This window comes from Sminthopsis crassicaudata, chromosome 4 (genome assembly GCF_048593235.1).
Source record: "Sminthopsis crassicaudata isolate SCR6 chromosome 4, ASM4859323v1, whole genome shotgun sequence".
In the NCBI taxonomy this organism is placed as follows: Eukaryota; Metazoa; Chordata; class Mammalia; order Dasyuromorphia; family Dasyuridae; genus Sminthopsis; species Sminthopsis crassicaudata.
Window position 1 is genome coordinate 107,206,162 of NC_133620.1, and position 7,533 is coordinate 107,213,694.

Below are 7,533 nucleotides of genomic sequence, written 5' to 3' on the forward strand. Positions count from 1 at the left end.
GATACTTTCTTATGCTCTTTCTGTTTCTCTCAAAAAACAAACAAATAAATTTTTAAAATGCAAGTAATGTCATAAACCATCTCTTCCTCTTTCCTCAAGTTTAAACATTTGACAGATACCCATCTCTCTTCTTATTAAGGAAAAAATTAGGGGCAGCTAGGTGGTGCAGTGGATAGAGCACCAGCCCTGAATTCAGGAGGACCGGAGTTCAAATCTGGTCTCAGACACTTAACACCCGTATCTACTTTGTGAAACTGTACATCCAGTTTAGATGAGATAGGGAACCTAGTCATAAAAAAATAATAAATACCAGTGCAAAACAAACAAACAAATCTAAATAAAATATATCTATAATTCTCCTTAGTCAATTCAACAAATAGAAGTTAAGCTTCTTTGGAGCAGGAATGTTTTGGGCTTGTCTTTCTAACCCCAAGTGCCTGACAAATAATATGTCAGTCATACAGTAAATATTTATTATTAACCATATATACTATGTACTAAACACCAGGGATACAGGGAAATGTGAGACCCTGTTTCCAAGGAGCTAGAAGCTTAATGAGAGAGACAACATGTAAACAACTATGTACAAATTAATTACAAGATAAATAATAAGTGATCAACAGAAGGAAAGCACTAAAATGAAGATGGATTGGGAAAGTCTCCCTGGAGAAGGTGGGTTTTTAGCTGGGAATTAAAGGAAGATAAAGAGAACTGGAAACAGATGAGGAGGGAGAGTATTCTAGGCACTGGGGATTGCCCATTTGGGAAATGGCATGTCTTGTTCGAGAAATTGCAAGAAGGTCAGTGTCACTGGATTTTGGACTATGCGTTAGGGTATAAAGGATAAGCATATTGAAAAAGTAGGAGAGTACCAGGTTGTAAAAAATTTTGAATGACAGAGTTTCATATTTGATCATAGAAGTGATAGGGAGCTACTGGAATTTTTTGACTGGGGGGAGAGAGGAAAGCGTATGGCTAGACCTGTGCCTTAGGAAGATTACTTTGATAACTGAGTGGGGGAGAGAGGAGACTGGGAGATCAAACAGCAGGCTACTGAAATTATCCAGGATGAGATGATGAATATGGACATGTCTTTAAAAAAAATTGCATTTGGTGGGGAGGATGAGAGTGAGGAATTAGAGATGTCACCTAGAAATTGTGAGTCTTAACTCTGAGATACCACTACACACCTGTCAGATTGGCTAGAATGACAGGGAAAGGTAATACAGAATGTTGGAGGGGATATGGGAAAACAGGGACACTGATACATTACTGGTGGAATTGTGAATACATCCAGCCATTCTGGAGAGCAATTTGGAACTATGCTCAAAAAATTATCCAACTGTGCATACCCTTTGATCCAGCAGTGTTTCTACTGGGCTTATATCCCAAAGAGATCTTAAAGAAGGGAAAGGGACCTGTATGTGCAAGAATGTTTGCGGCAGCCCTCTTTGTAGTGGCCAGAAACTGGAAACTGAGTGGATGCCCATCAATTGCAGAAAGGCTGAATAAATTGTGGTATATGAATATTATTGTTCTGTAAGAAATGACCAACAGGATGGTTTTAGAAAGGCCTGAAGAGACATATGAGCTGATGCTGAGTGAAATGAGCAGGACCAGGAAATCGTTGTACACTTCAGCAACAATACTATATGATGATTAATTCTGATGGATGTGGCCATTTTCAACAATGAGATGATACAAATCAGTTCCAATAGAACAGTAAGAAACTGAACCAGCTACACCCAGAGAAAGAACTCTGGGAGATGATTATGAACCACTACATAGAATTCCCAATCCCTCTAATTTTGTCCGCCTGCATTTTGGATTTCCTTCACAGGATAATTGTACACTATTTCAAAATCCGATTCTTTTTGTACAGCAAAATAACTGTTTGGACATGTATATATATATTGTATTTAACATGTACTAGTCAACCTGCCATCTGGGGCGGGGGGAGCGGGGGGGGGGGAAGGAGGGGAAAAATTAGAACAAAGGTTTGGCAATTGTCAATGTTGTAAAATTTTTTTTTTGTTTTGTTTTGTTTTAACTTTCAATTTTATTAATCTCACCTTTTATTTTTTGAATTTCAAGTTTTGTGTTTGTCTGGGGGGTTTTAATTTGTTCCTTTTCTAGCAATTTTAGTTGTAAGCCCAATTCGTTGGCCCCTCTCTCTATTTTATGCAAGTAGGCCTGTAGAGATATAAAACTTCCCCTAATTACTGCTTTGGCTGTATCCCACACATTTTGGTATGATGTCTCATTATTGTCATTTTCTTGGGTGAAGTTATTAATTATGTCTATGATTTGCTGTTTTACCCAATCATTCTTTAGTATAAGATTATTTAGTTTCCAATTATTTTTTGGTCTATTTTCCCCTGGCTTTTTATTAAATGTTATTTTGATTGCATTATGGTCTGAAAAGGATGCATTTACTATTTCTGCCTTACTGCATTTGATTTTGAGGTTTTTATGCCCTAGTATATGATCAATTTTTGTATAGGTTCCATGAACTGCTGAGAAGAAAGTATATTCCTTTCTGTCTCCATTTAGCTTTCGCCAAAGATCTATCATATCAAACTTTTCTAGTATTCTATTTACCTCTTTGACTTCTTTCTTATTTATTTTGTGGTTTGATTTATCTAATTCTGAGAGTGCAAGGTTGAGATCTCCCGCTATTATAGTTTTGCTATCTATTTCCTCTTGCAGCTCTCTTAATTTCTCTTTTAAGAATTTAGATGCTGCACCACTTGGTGCATACATGTTTAATATTGATACTGCTTCACTATTGATGCTTCCCTTTAGCAGGATATAATGCCCTTCCTTATCTCTTTTAATTAGATCAATTTTTGTTTTTGCTTGATCTGAGATGAGGATGGCTACTCCTGCTTTTTTGGTTTTGCCTGAAGCATAATAGATTCTGCTCCACCCTTTTACTTTTAGTTTGAATGTCTCATCCTGTTTCAGGTGTGTTTCCTGTAAACAACATATAGTAGGATTCTGACTTTTAATCCAGTCTGCTAACTGCTTCCTCTTTATGAGGCAGTTTGCCCCATTCACATTTATGGTTAGAAGGACTAATTCTATATTGCTTGCCATCCTATTAACCCCTGCTTATGCTTTTCCCCTTTCCTTCCCTTTTACCCTCCTATCCAGTATTAAACTGGTAAACACCACTTGCTTTTCACAGCCCTCCCTTTTTAGGATCCCTCCCCCACCTTAAAGATCCTCCCCTTATTTTACCCCTTTTCCTCGAAATTACTGTATTCCCTTCCCCTTAGCTTACTCCTTCCCTTTCACTTTTCAATGAAATGGAAGAAGTTTCACCATAAATCGAATATGTCTATTGATACACACTATGTTCATCTCCCTCCTTTCTTTCTCTCAGATATAATAGGTTACCTTTGCCTCTTCATGAGATGTAGTACCACCACTTTACCCTTTTTTATGATATAATCTCCTTTCCACCACTAGTTTCTAAGACAAATTGTACATATGTTCTTTACATATTTTTTTGACAGAAGTATAGTTCTCAAGATTTCTTTTTACCTTTTTAGAAATCTCTTGAGTTCTGTATTTGAAGATCAAACCTTTTATGTAGGTCTGGTTTTTTCATCAAAAATAGATGGAATTCATTTATTTCGTTAAATGTCCATCGTCTTCCCTGGAAAACGATGCTCATTCTTGCTGGGTAAGTTATTCTTGGCTGCATACCAAGTTCCTTAGCCTTTCGTAATATCATGTTCCAGGCCCTGCGTTCTTTTAATGTGGACGCTGCTAGATCCTGTGTTATCCTTATTGTGGATCCTCCATATCTGAATTGTTTTTTTCTAGCAGCTTCCAATATCTTTTCCTTTGTCTGATGGTTCTTGAACTTGGCCACTATATTTCTTGGCGTTTTGATTTTAGGGTCCCTTTCAGTAGGTGATCGATGAATTTTTTCAATGTCTATTTTACCCTCTGTTTCCAAAACGTCTGGGCAGTTCTCTTTGATAATTTCCTCGAAAATGGTGTCCAAGCTCTCTTTTTCCTCCCATTTTTCAGGGAGTCCTATTATTCTCAAATTGTCTCTCCTGGATCTGTTTTCCAGGTCTGTTGTCTTTCTGGTAAGGTACTTGACATTCTTTTCAATTGTTTCATTTCTCTGGTTTTGTTTGACTACCTCTTGGTTTCTCCTTGAGTCATTCATTTCCACTTGTTCCAGTCTAATTTTCAATGATGTATTTTCTTCACTCACTTTTTTTATATCTCTTTGTAATTGTCCAATTGAGTTTTTATCTTCTATGGAATTTTTTTCCATTTTATCCATTTTATTTTTTAGAGAGCTGTTTTCTTTTTCCAGCTCTCTAATCCTGTTTTCCTTGGAGTTGTTTACCTTTTCCAGCTCACTAATCTTGTTTCTCAATGATTTGATTTCTTTATCCACTCTGTCTTTGAATGCATGGGATGACTTCTCCAGGCTCTCTTGCCAAGCTTCCCTTTCCTTTTCCCATTTCTCTTCCAGCTCTCTTGTGAGAGCCTTTTTGATTTCCTCTATGAGGTTCTTTTGTATTGAGGAGCAGCTTATATCCCTCCCAGGGGATACATCTGGGGACAGTCTGTTCCTAGTCTCCTCAGCATTTGAAGTCTGCTCCCTCTCCACACAGAAGCTGTCAATGGTTAGAGCCCTTTTGAATTTTTTGTTCATTTTGTCAGAGCAGGAATCAAAGAAAACAAACTGACAAGAGAAACAATTGGTCTGTTTTGCGGGGGATAGGGCTGGATGGTATTAATGGGCTTCCTCTAAAGACTGGGGGTAGGGCAGCAGAGAGGCACTAACAGAACAGCGATGACTGTACTGAGTCTGCGCTCTGAGGTTCCGAGAATGCACCGAGTCAGTCCAGGTGGGGGTTGGGGGTGGCCGGGCTCTGAGAGACGCTGGCTTTCTGGGGTTTTAATCTTCACCTCCGGTGTTTACACCCTCTCTGCTGCTCCTGGCTTGCTGCCAAGACGGAGCATCCACACTGGGGCAAAAGCCCTTTCACAGAAACGGCAGAGATCACAACCCTCCCCCTCCGGTCTGAGCTGTGTGAGCTGCCTGTCTTGCTCTGGCTGTCTGCCCTCAGTCTGCGCCCAGTCTGATTGACCCTCCCCCGAGCAAACACAGACCTTTTCTGGCGACTTTCAAGGATGTCTTCTCTTGGTGATCATTTGTGGATTTCTTTCTGGGTCAAGCATTAAGTCAGAGGCTTGTCATGAAGTAAGTTCTGAGAGAAAACCCAATGTTGTAAAATTACCCATGCATATATCTGGTAAATAAAAACTATTAAAATTTAAAAAAATTAAAAATAATTAAAAAAAGAAGTTGTGAATCTTGGTGAATAGAATAGTATGATCCTTGACAGTAACCAGGAAGTTTGGAAGGAGGGAGAATTGGGGGGGAGGGGGAAGGTTAATGAGTTTAATTTTAGACAAGTTGAAGTGCTCAACAGTGTCAGAAGCAGTCAAGGTCAAGGGAATCAAGGCAGTCAAAGGAAGACAAGAAGGATGAGGATTGAAAATTTGGACATGTCTCTTTTCATCAATGAGGTTATTCAGGCCAGTTACAACAGTCTTATGATGGAGAGTCATCTGCACAGAGAGAGACAGTGGGGACTGAGTGTAAATCACAACAAAGTATTTTTACCTTTTTTTTTTTTTTTGGCATTTGCTTGTATTTCTTTTTTTCCTCATCTTTTTTTTTCCCATTTTGATCTGATTTTTCTTGTGTGGCATGATAATTGTGGAAGAATTGCACATGTTTAACATATATTGGATTACTTGCTGTTTAGGGGAGAGAGTGGGGGGAAAAGGGAGAAAAAATTAAAACACAAGGTTTTGCAAGGGTGAATGTTGAAACTATGTATATGTTTTGAAAATAAAAAGTTTGGGGAAAAAAAAGGCCATTGGATTTGATAATTAAGAGATCATTGGCAACTTTGGAGAAAGCAGAAAAATGGAGTCAGTAGCTAGATTGTAGAGAGGTAAGGAGAGGAAGAGGACCACTTCAAGAAATTTAGCCACAAAAGAGAGGAGAGAGATCTAATAAACAGATGGATCAAGTAATAGTTTTTGAGTCATGGACATGTTTGTAGGCAGTAGGGAAGATGTCACTAGACAAGGAGAGAGTGAAGATCAGTGAGGGAGTGGGAATGATAGGGTTAAGTGGGATAGTGCGCTAATAAGATGTAAAAGGATTGCCTTGTAGTAGGGAGGGCCCAGTTAGGATTGCTGTGGACCTAGTCAACGATTCTGTGATTTTCTATGGCTTTTTTCAACAGGACATGTGTAAGAACAGCGAGGGTGAATTGATAGGAGTGATCCAAGGGTTTGGCAGGGCAAGATGATAAGGGAGCACTGGACTCTACAGAACCATGTAGAACCGAACTGGTTCATCAAAGAATAAAAATGGAGAAGGAAAGAGTGTAGCTAATGCACAGGTTATTGCCAGGGAAAGAATTCTTGAGTGTTCTGGGGCCTCCAACAATTCTTTCTCATTAGCATTGTTTTCCTTTGTATCTTGGGAGGCAGAGGTCTGTGAAGATGTTATTTGGACAATTACATTTCAATTAAAAATTGGTTTCCTTTCTAATTCTATGTACTTCATTTTATGCATTTAAAAGCATTTATTCTGAAAAGGGACCCATAACATAAAAATGGTTAGAGCTACCCATCCCTTCCTCAGTGGATTTTCCCTATAGGATCTATGAGATTCTATCTATCTATCCTTCTGAAATCTGCTCAAATGTAAACCACATTACCCACTATTGCTCTTCCATTTTATGCCACCAGAGTCAGCTTGTTCCTGAAAGGTCCTTTCACTCAGGAAATCTACCACTTTAAATCAAAAAAGAACCCATCTCATATAACCATTTCTATAGACTCCCTTGACATCTTAGTATTACTCAGAATTCAGAATTTATATTAATGTGTTTGTCTTATCTACAATAGTATGTGTTTTATCCCTCCTCCAAGACTAAATTCAAATTCTATATCCTATTTAAGTTTTCCTAGACAGCAATGATCTCTTTCTATATCATTCCATTTATGTGCCTGTCTTTATCTTCCAACACATATTACAAATATCTTAAAAGTGTAGTGTCTAAAATCTTAGTGTCTTTTCATTTAAAGCAGCACTCCCAATAATTTGTATTTAATAAACTTCAACAAATAACTATTACTTCACGCAAGAAGTAGAGCACTTGGTTTTTGACCAAAAGACTTGGAATGATAGCTAAAATATAGCAATCAAGAGTTTAATGATATGTATTGTGGAAGATCTGATTGTTTCATTAAAAAAAAAAGGCTTTTTTAAACCCACCTATTAATGAAATAGTGCTTGGACCCCAGCAACTGTTTATGTGCCTTATCTCCTACATGCCTAAGTTAGAGACCACACATGTCCTATCTAAATGTTACATCCCTGCCTTATACCTTTCATCACAGAGACGGTTCTTAAAAATCGTCTAAGTTGCTGATGAGCAAACCCCAAATGCTTGCAGGTGTGCAATGGGT